At 42.4% G+C, this 21,532-nt stretch overlaps 1 protein-coding gene across 3 annotated transcripts in view; it reads right to left on the reverse strand.

The window, feature by feature from the left end:
- Positions 1 to 20,826, reverse strand: part of LRRC8B (leucine rich repeat containing 8 VRAC subunit B) — a 70,946-nt gene extending 50,120 nt beyond the window's left edge. For 2 of the 3 annotated variants that reach the window (XM_039221829.1, XM_039221831.1), the window contains exon 1: positions 20,787 to 20,826. The gene's annotated coding sequence lies outside the window, so the exon portion shown is untranslated. Of the gene's footprint in view, positions 1 to 20,453; positions 20,518 to 20,786 lie in introns of those variants that run through there. The other variant, XM_039221830.1, reaches the window with a different exon arrangement.
- Positions 20,827 to 21,532: the final 706 nt, after the last annotated feature.

Below are 21,532 nucleotides of genomic sequence, written 5' to 3' on the forward strand. Positions count from 1 at the left end.
TTTTATTAGGAGAGTAATTCCTAACACATGCAAAAGTATAAACAATAGTATAAGGAAGCCCCATGTATCCTTTGCTCGGTGTCAACAATTATTAACTCCTGCCACATGCATGCCCAGTGTTATTCTGAGGCATCCTGAATATGGCATTTCATCCACAATTATTTCAGAATTACATGCATTCTTTCCTGCACACCTCTGCTCAGACATTTCCTCCCCAACCCATCTTTCCAAATTCTATGTCATCCTGCAAGGCTCAGCTCATCTCACCTCCTACATTGTTTCCACTGAACTTGTCACTTAGTCATGTTACCTTGGGACATCGCTCTTACTGCTACCCTGTTGTTCCTGATCTTAGCCTGGGAAGCAGGAAACTTCTCTCACTACACACATAGAGCAATAATAAATGCTTAGTAGCGGAAGAACTAAAGAAAAATATTTTGGTTTTATAAAGGGTATTAAAATTTGGCCCAACAATTTTACATAGTATATTGACCAAATTCCTTACGTGAGAAATGTGTCATGGGACAGACCAGGGTACGTTGGCACAGTGTGACAGGGCAGAAATAACACTGGACATGGTGTTTAGAGGCCCGAGTCCTTGTCCTCGCCCTTATTTTGGGTTTGAGTGACTTTTTCAGAGCTCATCCATTTAACAGGAATTAATTGCAGCTGCCCTCCCCTTTTCCCTCACCAGACTGTCAGAATCAGATGCTATTACACGTGTAAAAATAGCTTTGTAATTGATAGAGAGTGTTGTTGATACACATCATTACCTGTAAATACAGAGATGTTTGGCCACATGACCCAAAAACAAGGGAAACTATTGCTTCACATCCTGAATGCGGGAGGAAATTTTACGCTTTCAACAGGGAAAGTGGGAACGTGATAGCATAGAGGTCAGGTGGGATTCAGAAACAACAAAATTAACCCTGGGAGGGCTCTGACAGCGTATCTTTCTTCCTGAGACTTCAGAAACCACTTCCTTGCAATTAAAACAGAAAAAGTGAAGAAGCCCTAGAAAGAGACTGCTAAGGAAGCAAGATATATTGCCAACTATTTTTTTTTAAATCCTGTTACATGAAATAATTAAATGGAAAGGCAAAATTCATCATCTGATTCCCTCCCAACAACACTATGAAATTATCCGACAAAGCTGTTGTCGTTCTAAGTTTATGCTCTCTGAGGACAATTTCAAAGCCTCTGGCTCCTTAATTTTGGAGTCTGCTTTGCCAAAGAATAATCATTAATATCAAACCGCAAGCATTTGTCATATCACACCAAACAGTACTTAAATCACAATGGAACCGAGGTCTTTATCAAGAAAACACGGTTCTACACACCACACTTCAAGCTGCACTAGTATCCTGGGAGAGACGTGTAGCCTAGCTGGGTCATGCATTGGAAATTTAAAAAAAAATTTTTTTAATGTTTATTTATTTTTGAGAGAGAGAGAGACACACATACACACACACACACACACACACACACACACAAACACACATACACACACACACACACACACAGAGTATGAGGAGGGGAGGGTCAGAGAGAGAGGGAGACACAGAATTTGAAACAGGCTCCAGGCTCTGAGCTAGCTGTCAGCACAGAGCCCGACGTGGGGCTCGAACCCACAAACCATGAGATCATGACCTGAGCTGAAGTTGGCTGCCCAGCCAACTGAGCCACCTAGGCGCCCCTGGAATTTTAGTAAGTTTTCTTGCAAATAAATGAAGGTTACAAGGGTTGGGGGGAAAGGCTTAAGTTTTATAAAAGTACATAATTTGAGCCAAGATAGAAAAAAGAGTTTTTCAACTTTGGACATTAATGCAATTTAGCAACGGTCAGTGAAAACAACAGCTGCTAAACCTGGTAAATCCAAGTGAAATTATTAGGTTAAAATCACAGAAATATACAGAGGGTATTTCAAAATTCCCAGCACATGGAGGCAAGGCACCAAAGCAAAATCTCATTAGGAAAGGAAACATTCTGTTATAAAGAGACAGTTTTATAAGACTTCTCCATGTGTAGTATGTCTGAGGACTTCACTTAGGAAAAACACAAGGATGGAAAGGGTAAACTAGAGCACAAGAATTTTCTCCTCCTCCCTCTCTCCCTGCACATACCAGGTAAGCCGTGTATCCTTACATCTTGCTCTCCATAAACACACACACTCCCGGAGACTTTTCAAATGACGATTTGTTTTCCAAAAATGAGATTATTAGGATAAACTTTCTCTCATATAGATCCATTTAAAATAAGGAAACTACAAGTCACTGATGCCATGACCTTCATGCACAACAGGAAAAAAACCCCACAAAGGAATTCTAGGACTTCTGACAAAGATTTTTATAATATCTAGACTCGTGTTACTTCGAGGATTGTACCCACGATGATCAATTTCAGGAAGGGTTTTTTCAAGGGTAAAAAGTCTCCTGTCTTCAAATATCCATTAAAAAATGTGAGACCATAGTTTTTTGTTTTGTTTTGTTTTGGCTCGTCCATTTGTTGAATAATTCAAGATTGAATTTTGGAGAATGTGAAGAGTGAAGAAGTCTCAGGCTATAACAAAAACTGAGAGGCTTTTCTGATCTGGTCCTGAAAGTAGAAAGCTCTACTTTCTCCTAGTTTGCCTACAGTGTGCCTCTTGATCCATAGTTATATAAGCCTAATTTGTCAGCACCAAGCAATATGACTGCATTTTAAAAATGACCAGGAAAAAGTCCATTTAAGCCTAGTTAACTGAAATGACAAATTATAAATTATCCAAAGAATCAGGTAGAACTCGCCCTGCTAGTTCCTCCGAGGTAAGACAAAGCAAGCCCAGTGTGGGAATACAATGGCCCTCAGGAGCCGACATGAGGCTGAAGCAGTTGAATATGTGCAGTTTATTATAAGAGTCACGGGAGCTGGTGCTCATCAGAACACAACCATACGCTAAATTTTCTTCTAAACCCTTTATGTCCATTAACTTATTTAATGCTTCCAAAAACTCTGATAGATTATCTTTACTGAACAGACGAGGCAACTGAGGCAGTGTTGTGATTTACCTAAGTGCACAACTAGTAAACTCGTAGCAGGAAAACTAGGATGAATGGGAGTAATCTTTCAGGAGACCTTTGAGAAGAATAATAAAACGCAGCTTACCCCAGTGGCCAGAACAAAAGATGAAACGTGCATTCATTCATGCACTCCTTCATTCAGTACTAAGTGTAGTAATAAGAGTCCAAGCAAAACGACTGAGCAGAGTGGACTCGAATCCTTCCCACCATCTGCCTGAACTGTAGCCAAGCTACACAATCTGTCAGAATGCCAGCTCCGTAATTGCCAAAATAGCAATCACTCTACCTGGCCTACTTTCTACCTTCCCATTGATGATACCATCAGAAGCAATGGAAACTCCCTCTGCCTCAGAGGTATTAGAGAAAAGTCGCCCACAAAGGAGTAAACTTACAAATACAAGCTCTGTTCTCCCCAGGCCTCAAAATATACCCAATGTGCCCATGTTTCTCAGGCCTTCTGGAAGACGAGGAGGTGTCCCACACAGAGTGATGACCTGGTGTCAGCAGACCTCTCCTGTGCCAAGAGTCATGATTCTTCCCACAGAACAAACATTACTTCTCCCAAGTCTCATGTCCAGTCACCGGATATCCATGTTTAGAAGCTACCTTAATCCATTCAGGCTGCTGTAACAAACTACCATAGATGGGGGGGCTTTGTCAACAAACATTAGTTTCTCACACTTCTGGAGGCTGAGAAGTCCAGTACCAAGATGCCAGAAGATTCAGTGTCTTGTAAGAACTCACTGCTTAGTTCTCAGACAAATCTGTTCTCTACCGTGTCCTCATGGTAGGAGCGGCAAGGCAGCTCTCTAGATTCTCTTTTATGAGGGCTCCATGCTCATGGCCTGATCACCTCCCAAAGCCCCCACTTCCTCGCCCCATCACCTTGGGGGGTACACTTCAACATATGAATTTGGGTGTGGGGGGAACAAGCGACTCTATTGCAGAGGCTATGATTCTTAAAGTTCTGCTAATATAACGTATATTCACCAGTAATGTGAAATTTGAGCATCTGGGGGACTCAAAAAGTAATCAGGCGAGAACTTAATCCATTCCTCCTATGAAAAATGATTGAAACGTTAGGAGTAACAAGTCAAACTAATAAAACGTCAGTAACCACAGTTTATCTTAAGTAATTGCCAAAGGATCCTTGTGACGAAAGGAAATGGGACTATTTAATCTTATGATTTCTTTCTCAAATGTCTTTCATATTCGTCTCTCTTCCATTCCACTGCTCTACTTGGTCTCTTATCTCTAACACATCCTCCATACAGCTGCTGGCATTACTTCCCAAGACAATCTGATGTCACCTTTGGTTTCAAAACCTTCCTTGTGGCTCCTCCTGATTAAGCTGTGTGCTCTTTATAGGGTTATACATGCATCTTCAAGCCCACCCCATGCAGAGCTGAGCCAGTGTCCACACAGAGTGTCCCAACTCCCACTCCAGGGCTTCAAGTCCACAAAGGGGGAAAGCTGGCTTTGGTGGGGAGGGATACACTGTAAGTATTTAAGAAACTCATAGAGTCTGGGGTTGCCTCTCAGCATATTTTTGCATCCACGCAAAAGCCCTTACAGCAGGTAACAAAATAGGCAAAATACAGGTGCATCAGGAAAAAAGAAAGGAATTACACAAAGAAATAAGAAGCTACAGCTAGAAGGAACTTCAGGCTGTTATGCCACAGTGCAGTAGGCTTGGGGAACATTCAACTTCCTTAACTCTGAGAATGTGTTCATGTCCAGGGACTTTATATCTAAAATACTGTGCTAAATGATTTTACCCCGTACATGTGCCTTAAATATAAAAATGCTAGCAAAGAAAAACTTAAAAAATAACAATAAACTTAAAAATAATTGTCCAAGGGGCGCCTGGGTGGCTCATTCAGTTAAGCATCTGACTCTTGATTTCGGCTCAGGTCATGATCTCATGGTTCGTGGGACTGAGCCCTACATTGGGCTCCATGTTGACAGTGCAGAGCCTGCTTGGAATTCTCTCTCTCCCTCTCTCTGCCCCTCCCCCATTCATGCTCTCTCTCTTAAAATAAACATTAAAATAATAAAAAGATAAAAGTAATTGTCCAGAAGATGGTATTGAGTAACTGGAATATTTTATTTAAACTTTGGGTAATTCATTAGGGGCATCTAAGAGTATGGTACCTGAAGATGTAATATGTACAAGAATAAACATGCATGTAGGTTAAAAAAATATCTATGGGGGAGGGGTTCCTGGCTGGCTCAGTTGCTACACCGAGTGACTCTTGATCCTCATGTTTGTGAGTCTGAGCCCCACATAGGACACATAGATTACTTTAAAGAAATGAAAAAAATACCTATAGGCATCTTCTCCAAGATCTTAAGGGAAACATTAATTTCTCCAATATCCAGAACACATTTAATTGTAATTCTAAAGCAAGTACACAATAAGCACACATTAGTAGTTTAACCACTTATTTTAAACAAAGTCAATGGATGGGAGCAAACACTGCCAGCTGTTAGTCGTTATCTAGATCGTAATTTAAATTTAAAAAAATCTAAGTACCTTGAAGGGAGGAAAATCTAAACTGGCAGGTCTTCTCTATTGAAAGATTCAGTTGAACAATGCAAAATCAAGCAATAGGATTAATGACTAAACCTTAAAACCAGCTCAAGATTCCCTCTCATGTAATATGCTTTGGCAGAAACATTTGCCTTTTGCAATGGGTTGACTCTTTGGCACTAATTTCTGTACTAGATCTTCTCTGTGGGCCTCCATTTCTCTTCCCTCACTTTGAAGACTAATGGAAGATCTGGTGAAGTACAGAACAATAGGAATATGGGAGCCTAAATCAGCTGTAACCCCAGGTATCCCCTCCTCCAAACTGGGGTGGTCCAGTTCTGCCACCAATAAAGAACAAGCCATGTCTGAAAAACCTAGATACCTTTTTAGCATTGTAAACCATGTAGGAGATGCTTATTACATCTGCTTTGTTCTCTATTTCTATGGTGCCTATCACCATAGTAACAAGACACACAGATGGAAAAGTAGGCTAGGCATACCCAAAAATGGGGGTGGGGATGGGGAAAAGGGGGAAAGGGCCTTTCACTGATTAAGAGAGAAAAGGCTCATGTCTCTTCTATCAGAGCTGTCAGTACATTAATGGGCAAGCTAACTGAAAAAAGCGGGTTTTGTCTTTAAGAGAGCTGCAGTGGAAAACAGCCTAGCAATTCCGTAAGTACCAATATTTACCAGAGATAGACTTGCTAGGCTTCTGAGGTTTTAAAATCAGATATATTTTCTTAGACAATCTTACATGCAAATCAAAGTTTTCATAAGTCTCCAGTTTTGGAAATCATGTACTCCTTTCACAGCATGGATGATTACCATTAAAATCTTTTGGTTATTTTGTAATACTAAAAGTTGAGACATCTGTTAAGGAAGTGTGGCTGAGAAGATAAGTTGATACAATGAATACTTTCCTGAAAGTGATAAGTGTATCTTCCAAGTTTTTGTATGAAATATGCCAAAAGGAAATCACTGGGTGGGGAGTAGGGGTGACTGCTGTTTAATCTTAGGGACTCACTGCCCCTGCTGAAACTGGGACAAGTTCTTTCCCTTCTGCAGCCCCCCTGCTCTCCGTAGGTTCAGGGACCTTCAAAGGGACTATCTGTGCCTATATGCTCTTTAAAGCCATGATGGGCCAAAGTCGCATCTGTAAGAAATCATCTTATACAAAGATCTTGTTTGTTTCTTTGTTTTTCTTTCCTGCTGCCAGTCTGAGTCCTCCTTCCTAGGACACATGTGAGATGCTTGAGATGTGATTTATGTTCTTACTGGTCAGGAAATAGGAAAAGAAGCCACGCTAGCTACATAAATTCCTTGTTTTATTACACAGGCTTTTTAGTACGTAGGTTTTACTCTATGTAAATAAAAAAGGCAGAAGATGCTTTATAGCCTACAATTGTCTTAGAGAATTTAACACTCTAGCAACACAGATTCTAGTGGAAAAAGCAACATGTAACTGCGGACAATTTTTATTTTGCTTTTCTCAATCTTAATGTCTTATTAGTAAAAAGAAAGGACTAAAGTAGACCAGGGATATGAACCTGAGGGGATCTCAGCATGATCCCAAGGCATGTTAAAATGTTATGCATGAGTGTGTGTATATTATTCTGGGAAAGAGCCTCAAGGATATCTATAACATAAAACTTAAAAATAATACTCTGTAAGGTCTTTTCCACATGAACACCATGACTTGAGTCAAACTACCCAAATGAAGTCAAGGCTTTGAACTCAGACTCGGGTGAGCTTAATATCCAGGTCTTCTCAAGTCCCCACCCAAGGATCAGCCTATTTAAACCCCACACCAACCACCCCCTTGTCCTTTCCAACTGCTTTATTTTTCTCATAGCATTTAGCGCATGACATTTTATCTTGCATCTGCTTATTATCTATACTCCCTCCTCTAGGATGTATGCTCCATGAAAAAAGGGTTTTTTCTCTTTTCACTGTTGGATTTATTCCCAGGGCCTGGCACAATGCCTAGCGAATGTTAAGTACTCAGACAAAAAAAAAACCCCAAATGAATTATTTTTTTTAATCCATAAAATAAAGCATAAAATACCCCCTCAAATACATTCTTTTTCTCTTTTTTAAGTCTGGGGGCCTGCTAAGAGCCATGCACTCTACTAAGCATGTTGCAAGCATATCTAGTTTTCTTCATCTTTAAGGCAACTCTTCCAATCCTTAGAGCCTTTTATAAAATAATACACCTGGGAAAAGGAGCCAGGCACTATTTTTGTAGAAAAAGCTGCCTCCTCACGTACCAGATATGCCACTAATTTGTGGCCTTTGCTTAGATAAGCCACTATCCCCTTACAAGCTCCATTTCCACATTTATAATATGCAGCTAATATTTGCTGCACCTACTGAAGTCATCAGGAAAATAAATGCCTTAGTATGTTAAAAGTGACATACAAGCATATACATAATAAATAATATGGCGGGGATCCTGTAAAGTGCTTCAGGAGAGATGTACTATAAGCTTTTGGGTAAGAGATGAGGGGACACCTGTACAGAGCTCTTTCATACTGAGCCAGCACATCCATGTACTGGAAGGATCCCAGTAAAGTTTCCCTATTCAACAGGATGACAGCCAGGCTCAATTGCTCTCCCTTCAGGTTGCATTACTCTGTAAAGAAAAAAATAATGTCTCAAATCTAGCCCGGGATCAATCTTTTTTTTTTTTTTTTTTTTTTTTTTTTGCATAATTCACAACCTCCTCCTGGGAAGAAATTAATGTGCTTGATAAAACTCTGAAGAACACTTTTTCTCCACAATGAGATTGAGATTTATTCTTAGGATTGAGGCACCCACTGATCCAGCTCACTATCAGCCAAGTGTCTGGCGATCTTTTTGTAATGTTCTATTTTCTAGTCTAACAATGGATATAAAAATTATGTACAATTTCTAACTGTTCTGGGTGAGTTTTTGTGTTCTTAAAATGGATGATGGTAATTAAGTCACTTTGGTATCAATTTAGCTTCTGCTGGATATCTATAAAGGAGTAATGTGCTCTAACCACTCTGCTTCCCTATTGAAATGTTCCTGCTCGCCAAGAGGAAATCATTAGATTGGCCTATTGAGGACCCTTTAATTTGAATGAATAGTTTCCTGTAGCACGCAGTTGATCTTCAAACAGGGCATGAGGTTTGGAAGTCCTTATTTTTGGAGAGACGGGTACTCTGGTAGATTCTATTTCTAGATCATCAATTAATTCTTGTCTGAAAGTATCTGCTTCAAAACACCAGATGTCCTCTTGATTCTTTCCAGCCATATCCTTTTTTCCTTTTCACGTTTACCTTTTCCCACATTCTAAAGGAAAGGCAAATCTTTCACTTTTCAGGAGTCTGCTTAGAGCCCATTGCCTTGGGATGTAAACATCTGTAGGACACAAGCAGATTTTGAAATACTTGTAAGGTTACAGATGTTATGAAAGTGAAGGACTTTCATGACTGAGAAACAAGTCCTTCTGGAGTCAGGGGAAGGTCTCCATTACTTTGCTTCAAATGCTAGACCAATACCTAATCAATAGACAATAGAAAACAGAATAGGCTAGAAAAACTGAAAATCATTTTTGTGATCAATCACTGGATAACTTTTGGCATGTAACTCAGGAGTTTAAAAAATAGAGTAGAATTATACTGCCTTTACCCCATATACTTATTTAGTAACAAGATTTCTTAAATACTACATTAAAAAAAGAAACACTTGATTTTATTACAAAGGCTATCTTACACTGGCAATAAGTAGTATTTACGTATTAACTATTTTTAAAAGCCATGCATCTCACTCAGAGATAATTCCCCCCAAAATTTTACCTATACCTTAAACTGATTCATCAAAATTCTACTTGTTGCTCTGATCAATTGTGTACTAGTAAAAATATAACAACTCAATCCAAAACAAATTATATTAAACAGAGCCTACTGCCACAAGGACTTAAAAAAAAAAAAGATATAGAGAGACACGGGGGTGGCTAAGTCACTTGAGTGCCTGAATCTTTTTTTTAATGTTTATTTATTTTAAGAGAGAGAGAGAAAAAACACGCACAAGCAGAGGAGAGAGGAAGAGAGAGGGAGAGAGAGAATCCCAAACAGGCTCCACACTCAGCGTAGAACCTGATGTGGGGCTCCATCCAACCACCCTGGGATCATGACCTGAGCTGAAATTAAGAGTCAGATGCTCAACTGACTGAGCCACACAGGCACCTCAAGTGTCCAACTCTTGATTTTGGATCAAGTCCTGATCTCACGGTTTGTGAGATGGAGACCCACATTGGGCTCTGTGCTGACAGTGCACAGCCTGCTTGGGATTCTCTCTCTCCAACCCTCCCCCAACCTTCTCTCAAAAATAAATAAATGTTTGAAAGAGAACAAAAAACCCCCGATATACAGTATGTGTATATGTGTGTCACAAGAGTTTGAAAAGGTAATCAGTGAAAGATTAGAATGTTAATTGGGATTAAGTTATACAGGAAAAGAAAAATGAAATGAGTCCCACGAGAGAAACAACTATGTAAAATTCCTGACATCTGGAAGACCTTGTTCATGCTTTTTAGATGGATGGTATAGTAGATACAAAATCATGCTGGTATTTAATTTAGCTCCATTAGGTACATTACAAAGAGAATTAAAAAAAATCAATACTTGCACAGCAAAGGAAACAACCCACAAAACTAATAGGCAACCAACAGAATGGGAAAAGATAGTTGCAAACGACATATCAGATAAAGGGTTGATATCCAGAATCTATAAGGAACTCACCAAACCACACCCAAAAAACAAACAACCCAGTAAAGAAATGGGCGGAAGATATGAACAGACACTTCTCCAAAGAGGACATCCAGATGGCCAACAAACATATGAAACGATGTTCAGCATCCCTCCTCATCAGGGAAATACAAATCAAAACCACACTGAGATACCACCTCACACCAGTCAGAGTGGCTAAAATGAGCAAATCAGAAAACACAAGATGCTGGCGAGGATGTGGAGAAACGGGCACCCTCTTGCACTGTTGGTGGGAATGTAAACTGGTACAGCCCCTCTGGAAAACAGTGTGGAGGTTCCTCAAAAAATTAACAATAGAACTCCCCTATGACCCAGCAATAGCACTGCTAGGAATTTACCCAAGGGATATAGAAATGCTGAGGCATAGGAGCACATGTACCCCAATGTTCATAGCGGCACTCTCAACAATAGCCAAAACATGGAAAGACCCTAAGTGTCCATCAACGGACGAATGGATCAAGAAGATGTGGTTTATCTATACCATGGAATACTACATGGCAGTGAGAAACAATGAAATCTGGCCATGTGTAGCAACATGGATGGACCTTGAGGGTGTTATGCTGAGCAAAATAAGTCAGGCAGAGAAGGACAAATATCATAGGTTTGCACGTATAGGAGGATTAGGAGGAACTTAACAGAGGACCAAGGGGGAGAAGAAGGGGGGAAACGGTGGGGGAAAGGAAGAGAGGCAAACCATGAGAGACTCTTGAATGCTGACAAAAACTGAGAACTGATGGATGTAGGGGGGAGGGGGATGGGCATGGAGGAGGGCACTTGTGGGGATGAGCACTGGGTGTTATGTGGAAACTAATTTGACAATAAACTATTTGTAAAAAAAAAATAAATAAAATATAATAAAATTTAAAAAAATCAATACTTATCTGATATGTCATCTTTCACAACTATTTAAATTATGATAAAATTAATTTTAGATATTAAGTTTTAAAGTATATGAGGAAAGTACATAGTTTTTCAAAATCCTCTTAGGCGTACCAGAAGAAATACATTCAGAGAAACTACTCTAAACTGCCTCTAAGCCGAGAGCTTGTGTTGACTAAAATTTTGACTTCTAAAAGAAAGACAAAAGTAGGATTATTTCAGAAAAGTACAAAATCTGTCTCAAGCATCCACTGCAAATTACCAAATCCGTAACTCTGAATATAGAAAATATTCAATAAACACTAGCTCATTGACAAAATATTTTGGCCATTCAACTGATACCTATTAACACCATGTATACAATATCTCTTCCTACTTCTAACCTTCAAGGAGATCTTTCAAATTTTGGTCAAATACTAGTCATAAGTATGTTACCCAAACAAAATCCAAGACTAAGTAATAAGTATGTGGAGTTTTATTCCTAATTCTTTTCTGGACATCCATTTACATGACAAGTGTGATGTATGGCCCAGGAAAGAAACAAAATAATCCTCATAAAGGAGCACCTAGGAGGTGACAGAAGTTTTCTCTGGCAAAACTCAGAGGCAGCACAGAGGAGGGGAATGTGGAGCTCTCATGAGTGGTAGGCAGAAGGAAAGTGTCTGGAATAGTTTCTCAGAACAGGTATGCTTGAACTGATCCTTGAGAGATGGGCAGGTGTTTGACAAGTGGATACCAGCACCCCAGGTATAGGGAAGGAACAAAGACACGGAGTACAGCCATCTGGCTACCTCACGCCTTCCTCCCTATATGGCAAAGAGTTTACACTGTCCATGGTGCATGCATTGGTGACTTAAAAATGACAGGGTGGCCAGAGGTAAAGCTGGAAAGTTGTGGAAGCAGACAAAGGAAGACTATTTACATGGTTCACCAAGGCACTTGGACTTGGTCCTGTGGCAAAGCAAGTCATTAAAGAGTTATTAAACTGGGCAGCTGTGGTATGAGATCTGCCCTTCAGGATGATTACTTTCCTGCAGAGTGGACAACAAATTTGGGGGGTGGAGGATACCAAAGACTAGAAACTGAACCACCAGTTGGAAGACAATTAGCAGCTGTCCTGAAAAAGATTCAAGGCAGCAAAGGGGCCGTGAAAGAAGGGTGCAGATGGAAAAAACTTGAAAGACGTGTCCCTTGGACAAACTGATTACAAACTGTACAAAGCGCAGTTGAGGGGAATGAGGTGAGGATAAGCCCAGAATGATCTCCAGGCTTCTGTGGGTTATGTAATTGGGTAAGTAGTATTGCTATTACAAAAATATGGACTCTAAAGACAGATGACAAGTATTGGGGGAAAGAAAGTATCTTCAGTACACTGACTCTGGTCTCATTTGTTCTAGGAAGCAGGCAGTACAGGCATTATTATCCCCAATCTATGCTCAAAGGGGCAAAATTTTTTGCTCTATATCACATGCAGCAGTTTGGGAAGCTTACTGTATACAGGCTCAAGAGCAGGTAAACAAGGGAGACAAGACCCATGCTTTCAACAGAACTTACATTCTTTTGGGGGCAAGGGGAGTAGATGACAAATAAGCAGGCAAACAATAAACCAAGATCTGAAAGACTATGATGGGGTAGGTGTGGGGGCATGGGTACTTGATCTGAGGCGGCCAGAGAAAGTCCCACTGGCCTCTGAAGTCCCACTGGAGCTGACCTTCACTGAGGAGAAGGAAGGATTCATGCAAATTCATAAGGGAAGAGCATTTCCAGTCAGAGAACAGCAACTGAGAAGTCCCTGAGGTAGGAATACAGTTGGTGTGTCACTGAGGGAGGAATTCCAAATACTAGGGCAAGTGGGGAGTGAGAGGAAGTCCCAGTTCCAAGGGTGTTCCTGGGAGGGTGAAGGTGAAAGGCATGTGGCCCCTTAGGGCGGCACTGGCATAGCATAAACTCTCTTGGGGAAGCCTGCAAACTGGACCACTGTGCACAACACAGTGAGAAACTGCATCATGACTCAAACGCTTTAGAAAGACAAGTCATTGCTCAGTGAGGACTGCCTATTTCAGCCCTGAAATGGGGCCAGGAACAAACTCATTTAGATTTGCCTAGAGAGATGAGCTTTAAAAATCTTCAGATGAACAGAATTCATCTTATATTTATCCACTCAGAGCAAGAAACAATGTGCAGTACACTGGCAGGGGGCTCTGCCCCCAGGGCTCAGTCGTGCCCTCACACCCTACATCAAAGCAGAGCCTCCTTGCTCACCCTCCAAGGTTCTCAGTGGGATTCGAAAGGTGACATTTCCCCTAATGGATCCCCAGTTAGCTCAGCTGGAGGGCAAGGAAAAATGGGACCTCACTGCCAATGAGCTGAGCTGGGGTGTTACCTACATAAACCTAAAAGCCTTGGAGATACTGGATGTTGGGGTTGCCTACTGGTCCAGAGACAGGCCACCGTAGGCACAGCAGGCCAGCCAGCTCTCTGGAACACACTGCCCATGCCCCCCAGCCTGTGGTCATCTTTCCCTGCTGCTTCACCAAGTCTTCTGCCAAGTCTTTCATATGGCCCCCATTCAGCCAAATGGCTTCACATTCCACTTGCTAAGGGTGAGGCAGACCAACCATCTGACCCTCTCTGGAAAGATCCTCCTTCACAGCCAACTTTCTCAGATTCATCTGCTTGGTGTATCCAAAAAAGTATCTGTATTAAAGGTTGCCAATATATCATGAATAAATTACAGAAGAATTAAATTATTTCTGAATTATATGGCCCCTTTCCGAGTATCACACTGAGAAATGATATATTATATGCACTTATTTGAAAGAAGGCTCCAAGCACTATGAAATGCCTTCTCTGGAATGGTGCTGGAAACCTGTGACACATGAGGATGCATGCCTAGGGGATGGTGACGGATCAGCATCTCATGTCTGCATTCATTTCCAGCCACGTTCCTGTACCATCTCTTTACTTCAGCTCACTGGCCAATTTTCTCTTCCTAAAGTTACCATTCAACCTCTGACCATAGGAGATTCACATGTGCTTCCATACAGCACCTGTACTTCTCCTTAACGACTTTTGTAATAACAATTTTTTTCATTTAATTGCAGCCATCGACTTACCTGTCTCCCCCAGTAACCCCTCTAGGGAGGCAGGGGCCAGGTCCATTTTTCTTACCATCTGTCCCCAGGACCTGGCAGTGTCTGGCACACAGAAGCTATTTGCTAAATAGGTACTGGAGAAAAATACTATGAAATGAACTCATTGGTGGATATGTTTCAGCTTCTGAAAGCAGATCAGCCAAAAATTCAAATCAGTGTTGAAGAAGGTTAAGGGTAAGCTATTCTGTTTTTGATCAAAAAGTACAGGAAAGACTGCTGCCATTTGGGCTTAAACTGATTTTGGAGACAGTTCTCAAAAAGTCTGAATAACAATTTAACAACACTTATTTGGATATGGAGGAAGATGAACAATTTTAAACTGGTATTTTTTTAAATAATGAATAAGAGTTTGTTCTCAGGAAGGTTCACCGAGATTAGGTCAAATTTTTAAAAAAGTTAGACTTGCTTTATCAGGCAGTTTATTGGGCACTCTAATCCTCCTATCTGATTCTTACCCCCAGTTTACAGATGAGGAAATTGAGGGTGCAAGAGGCTAAGGTTGCATACAGAGTAAGCGGCAGAGCCAGATTCACATCCAGCTCGATTTCATTACAAGAGCTATGTTTTCAGTCGAAGCCATGTGCTAAGCTAAGAAGTAAATGCTGACACTAAGTTATAATGCACTGCATCCTCCTAGGACAAGGCACGAGACTGTGGTCTTATATTACCAACTGGGGCAAATACTTATTATTAAAAAAAAAAAAAAAAAAAAAAGGAGTTGGATGCCAATGATGTGGTTGCAGGAAAACTCGACAATTCATGACAAAGGAATAAGGAGAAGTATGAACTGTCAGTTACTGAATGGTTGTTTTATGCCAGGTAATGTATTAGATGCTTTAATATTAATATTTCTCCTAAGAATTCTATAAAGTGGGTAATAATAGTCAAGAAAAAAGAGGTGTAGAATAACTGTGGTGTTTGGCTACTGTGATGTTCCTTCCCTCCCTTCCTTGCTATATCTAAGGATATGAACCTCCCACATTTTTTTAATTAAAAAAATTTTTTTTAACGTTTATTTTTGAGAGACAGAGAGATAGAGCACAAGCGGAGAAGGGGCAGAGAGAGAGGGAGACACAGAATCTGAAGCAGGCTCCAGGCTCTGAGATCCTGATGTGGGGCTCAAACCCACAAACCGTGAGATAATGACCTAAGTTGAAGTCGGATGCTTAACCAACTGAGCCACCCAGGTGCCTCAAACCTCACATTTTAGTGGGGCACAAGGTCATCAGGAATAAGGACAATATTCTCCAGTCTCTATTCCAGGTTGGTGAGGTTACATTACTAAGTTCTGGCCAATAAGATGTAATAAGAAGTGAATGACAGTCCCCAAGAAATATCTGTAAGAGACTGTGGTCTCTTGCCTTTCCCCTATTTTTCTGCCTTCTTTCCTCCTTTCTACTACTTGGAACCTGCATGTAATGGCTGAGGCTTCATCGAGGACCATGAGGTTGAGGGCCTCTTCTGATGTTTGTCAGATCTACACGGTGGAAGCAGCCAAGGTCTCAGGAGACTGTAAAACCATTATACCAGCTCTGGATTGCCTCTCCATAAAGTTTTTGTTTGTTTGTTTGTTTTTAAGTTTGAAAGAGAAACAAACATTTGTTCAAACAACTGTTCTTTTGAGTCTCTGTAACTGGTAGTTAATCTACCAGTTCTTCAGGCTCCTCAGTCTGCAAAAGTCCATGCTCTTAAGCAGAAGCTGAAGAATTCCTGTTTATAATTTGCAATAGATTCAGGAGGGGGGCAGTGTAAAAATCCTGAAAAAGAATTTGACGGAAGAAAAGAGGGTTAAAATACGCTCTCAAAACTGCACAACTGAGAAGTGATCAAAAGGAATATGCTACTCAACATACAGAATTCAGTCTCCTTTAGAGATGGGTGGAGGGAGAGCTCAGTCACCTGCATAGAGCTAGAAAGAGAAGAGAAATAGAGGCTGTGCAGCTGGTAGCTTCTGAGAAAGATGCTGTTGGCTAAGGAGTAAGCAGTGGTGTAGAATGGATCCCTCGAAATGGCCACAGGATGAGACAGACAAGAAGAAAAAATTACATGGAATACTACATGGCAATGAGAAAGAATGAAATCTGGCCATGTGTAGCAACATGGATGGACCTTGAGGGTGTTATGCTGAGCAAAATAAGTCAGGCAGAGAAGGACAAATATCATAGGTTTGCACGTATAGGAGGATTAGGAGGAACTTAACTGAGCACCATGGGGGAGAAGAAGGTGGGAAATGGTGGGGGAGAGGGAGAGAGGCAAACCATGAGAGACTCTTGAATGCTGAGAACAAACTGAGGACTGATGGATGGGGGGGGAGGGGGGAGACGGGCATGGAGGAGGGCACTTGTGGGGATGAGCACTGGGTGTTATATGGAAACCAACCGGACAATAAACAATTTGTAAGGAAAAAAAAGAACTTTTAAAGCAAAAAATAAAAAATAAAAGCTATGTAAAATACAGTGTTATAAAAAAATAAAATAAAATGCAAAAAAAAAAGAAAAAATTACAAGGAACTCTGAAGTGGAAGAAGTAGGAGATGAAGCTCAAAGATACACAGTCTGGAAAGGGATCAGCAGAATCATATGACCCATATCAAAGACAGCATAAAGGTCAAAAAGGCAAAAAGAAAGGTCAAGGATGAAGCTCTGACAAGTCTTTTTTATTCATTTCCCTTACACAGGTTCACAACAGCATTGAAGATGTAAATTTAAATTGTGTTGCAATTAAGTAGAATCTTAAATGTGAGAAAGTCATAGAATAGGGAATTTATTATTACCCTCTGCTCAGTTTCTAAGTGAATCGCAGTGGCAAGAACTCCGCAGAGAGATTCAGTGATTGGAGTTAGGCTTCATTTTATTTTAGATCAATCTTCATGATTCAGAAAAGGAAAAATAAGTGGCTATGTCTGCCAAACTCTTTACTTTAAATATCAGAAAAAGAACTAACACGTTATAAAGGTATGTAGAAAGTTTAGAAAATATAGATGGGATGGGGCACCAGGGTGGCTCAGTAGTTTAAGGGTCCGACTTCGGCTCACGTCATGATCTCACAGTTCAGGAGTTCGGGCCCCATTGAGTCTATGCTGACAGCTCAGAGCCTGGAGCCTGCTTCAGATTCAGTGTTTCCCTCGCTCTCTGCCCCTCCCCTGTTTGTGCTCTGTCTACCTCTCTCAAAAATAAATATTCGTTAAAGAAAATATAGGTGGGAAATAAAATGAAAGTAGGTGATAACAATAAAAAAAAGACAAGAATAGAAAAGTTCACACATCAGAAATTAGAATGCATTTTACAACTGGTCAAAAAAATTCTAAGCTATAACTAGATCTCCCAAATTCCTTTTGAGTGGTCACAGGTCTGAACTGCTTGTGCAACATCCCGGATTCTCTAAGTGGGGAAACAGGGAAGGACATGCTTCGCAGAAGGCAACGCAAAACATTCCACCAAGTCTGGAGTAACACAACAGGTTCAGCGTGCATGTATTTCTGATAATATCAGTGTATGCTAGAGGGGTGATAGAAAGGAGAAACAGAAGTAAAATTTGGAAATTCAATTTGAGAGACATCGAATGAAAATCAAGGATTAGATTAAACAGGCTTTTTTTTGCATGGGTGGTAAAAAAAAATTAGAAAGGCACATAAAAATACTCAGATGCCATTACCAAGGATTTGAAAAAAAAGTTTAAAGCTGTTTACAGATAAAGATTTTGGCTAAAGCAAGAATCTTTTATGTTTTATTTTTATGTTTTTGTTTTGTTTTGTTTTGTTTAAGTAGGCTCCACACCCAATGTGGGGCTTGAACTCAAAACCCTGAGATCAAGAGTCTCATGCTCTACCAACTGAGTCAGGTAGGTGCCCCCAAGAATCTTTTAAATATTAAAATATTTGCCCTTTTCAACTTCAAGAGAACAAAACATACTATCACAAGTTCCAGGCCACTGCAGGAAAATACCCACACAGTGTAAAAAAACTTGAAGGGGTGACTGGGTGGGTGGCTCAGTGGGTTAGGCGTCGCACTTTGGTTCAGGTCTTGATCTCGGGGTTAGTCTGAGCCCACATCAGGCTCTACTGACAGCTGACTGCCCAGAGCCTGCTTTGGATCCACTCTCTACCTCTCTCTGCCCCTCCCCTGCTCTTTCTCACTCTCAAAAAATAAACATTTAAAAAAATAAATTAAAAAACCTGGAGGGATAGTGGACTACTGTTTAGTGCTAAAAAGATAGGCGCTGTCAAGCCATGAAAAGAACGGGAGGGTACTTAAATGCATAAATACTAAGTCTAAGAAGCCAATCTGAAATGGCTACAGACTGTATGATTCCAAGTACGATGTTCTGGAAAAGGCAAAAAAATCTCTGGACACAGTAAAAATATCAGCAGTTGTTAGGAGAGGAGGGAAGGATGAATAGGTGGAGCACAGAGGATTTTTAGGGCAGTGCTATTGTGATACAGTATCATAGTCTGATATTATAGTGGCGGATACATGTTACTATCTATTTGTACAACACCAAAAGTGAACGCTAATGTAAACTAATGGGCTTTGGGTGGTAATGATGTGTCAGTGTAGGCTCAATGATTATGACAAATGTACCTCTGGCTGGGATGTCCATAATGTAGTAGGCTTTGCATGAGTGGGGGGAAGAGAATTTAAGGGAAACCTACGCACTTAACTCTCAATTTTGCTATGAACCTAAAATTGCTCTAAAAAAATAAAGACTATTAAAAAAAAAAAACACCTTGGAGGATCGAGTATCTTTTCCGAGTTATACTGATTAGGGCCCTTTCCATTTTAATTAACATTGGTGCTTTCATTCTAAGAATCCTCAGAAGCAGTGGGGAAACGTCTGAGAAAAACAGATCTTAGCAAGCAGTCAAATGAAATCACTCCAAATGTGAAAACATACATGTGAGGCTGGACATGTTGGAACACCTTTCCAGTTGATGAAAAAACAGAACAAGTTTTGAGGAATAGTAAATTTAATTCTAACATGTAGATTTTTATTTATTTTTTGCTATAGTAACATTTTAAGGGGAGAGTATGTGTAAGAAAAGGGCCATGACTCAACCCTACAATCAATGACAACTTTGCCCTCTTTATTACCTGAACTGAAAATAATATCAGGCATGTTAGGGCTTATATTCTTAAATCACACAGGCCCAATTACTTGGGGGATTAGCTGTCATTTTATATTCTCTTCAAGGGTGGAGCTGCTGACTAGGAAAGCCAGGGGTAAAAGAGAGTCACGTTGGCACCCACAACTCTCAGGAGCATTTTGGGTTCTCAGGAGGTGAGTCTTGAACAGAAGGAGGATATTGGAATTGTTAAATAATTCTACTGCAGTGTGAGCATGACTCCTTTTGTGTGCTTCAACCCTACACTTAGGTTTAAGGGACCTCAAGTCTGACAAAGAGACATGCCATTTAATCTCCTAGAAAGCAGGGAACGAATGGACTATTTCAAGTTGGCTGCATATTTGCCATTTCAAATTTTCATACTGCTATCTTTCTATGGAGTTTTGCAAACAGTTTTTAGGCAAGGCAAATGCACTCAAGAAAGTTTAGGCATAGGTTTTTGTTTTTAAATTTAGGTTTGTCTTTTTCTTGGGAAGGGAAAGGGGGTTGCAGAGGGAGACTTTCTGACCACAAAGAAAAGTCTTCCACAAATGTCATCTGACTCAAAGCAACCTATGGACTTTGGGAAGTCAGCTGGGAACACAGAGTAATGAGCCAACACGGAGCTCCTGCCTTTGACCTCTCAGCACCTGCTCAACTGTAGCCCACAAAAAGGAAACTCCTGGCTTCTCCACATGGGGAGAAGTTGCCCCCACCCCTCCTGCCCCCTTCAAGCAAACGAACGCCACCACCACCATCAAATTGTAGGCGAACAATGAGTACCCAACGAGTTTGTCCAAAAACAGCGCCAGGGCAGGGGGCAAAGGAAAGCGACCAGACACGGGGTGCTCACTTAGGACGCCCTCGGGAGAGGTCTGTTCACCCCAGCCCGGCAAACCAGAACCCTGTTCCCGCACCGCCCCGAGGACTCACATCAGGTGCGGCGCCGACACCGCCGCGGTGGAGACCGGACCGCCTCGTCGTGGCCGCCCACTCCTCCTGCCCCGAATGACCCCGGCACCCGCGAGACGTTCTCTCGGGGGGTTCGCTCCCTTTCTCCCGGAGACAAGGGAGCAGCAGAGCCGCCGCTCGGCGGCGGCCGCGCCACCCGCCTGCAGGCCCGGCTCGCAGGTGAGGCGCGGGCAGGTAACCGCACCTGCTCGACAACCCCACCTGCTGCGTCCCCTCGCCCCCGTCCTCCGCCTCCTCCAGCGGGGTCGGCTCGGCTCCTCCTCCGGGAGCGGGGGGCGCCCGGCTCGGACCTACCTGCGCGACCCGGGCCCGCGGCGCCCACGCTCCCCGCCGCGTGCGCCCCGCGCCGCTCCGGGCGCGCCCGCGGCGGCCCCGCGCCGGCACTTTCTCGGCTGACGGCCGCTGCGGGCTCAGCGGGAAGCCCCAGCGCTACCGGGCTCGCCGCCTCCGACCGGCTCCATTGTGACGCGGCGCGTTCCGCCGGCCAATCGGCGCGCGGCGGCGCGAACCGCTGACTAAGTTCGCGTGGGGAGGAGGAGGGGACTGGGCGGAGGCGGGAGGCGGAGGCGGTGGCCGCGGCGGAGGAGGAAGAGGTGGGAGAGGAGGAAGAAGCCGCGGCTGCTCCGGGAGCTGCCCCTGCCGCGAAATGTGCAGCAGCCTTGGCCCGAGCGTGTGCCCGGCTTCGGGACCGCGGGGGCCGGTGACTCACGGCCCGCCGGTGGGAACAAAGCGCGGCTGCCGTCACCCGGAGCGCGCCATGTGGCCGCCCCGGCCCGCTCGCCGCAGCCCGGGGCCGGCCGGCAGCAGCCTCCTGCCCCCCCGCCCCCCCATTCACACGACTCGCAGGGGGCTGGAAAGAGCGGGGATCGTTTTCAAGAGACGCGAGGGACGGGGGCGTACGGCCGTCCGCCAGGCGCACGGTGCAAGGGACTTTGGAAGTACAGTATTTATATAGCGCCCCCCCCCCGCCCCGCCTTTTCACGTGGGCACCCTGAGTAACTTATTTACATAATGTGTGTCGGGCCCTGAGGGAAGGCTCA

Source organism: Hyaena hyaena, unplaced genomic scaffold (assembly GCF_003009895.1).
Source record: "Hyaena hyaena isolate Hyena2069 unplaced genomic scaffold, ASM300989v1 scaffold_1025, whole genome shotgun sequence".
NCBI lineage: Eukaryota > Metazoa > Chordata > Mammalia > Carnivora > Hyaenidae > Hyaena > Hyaena hyaena.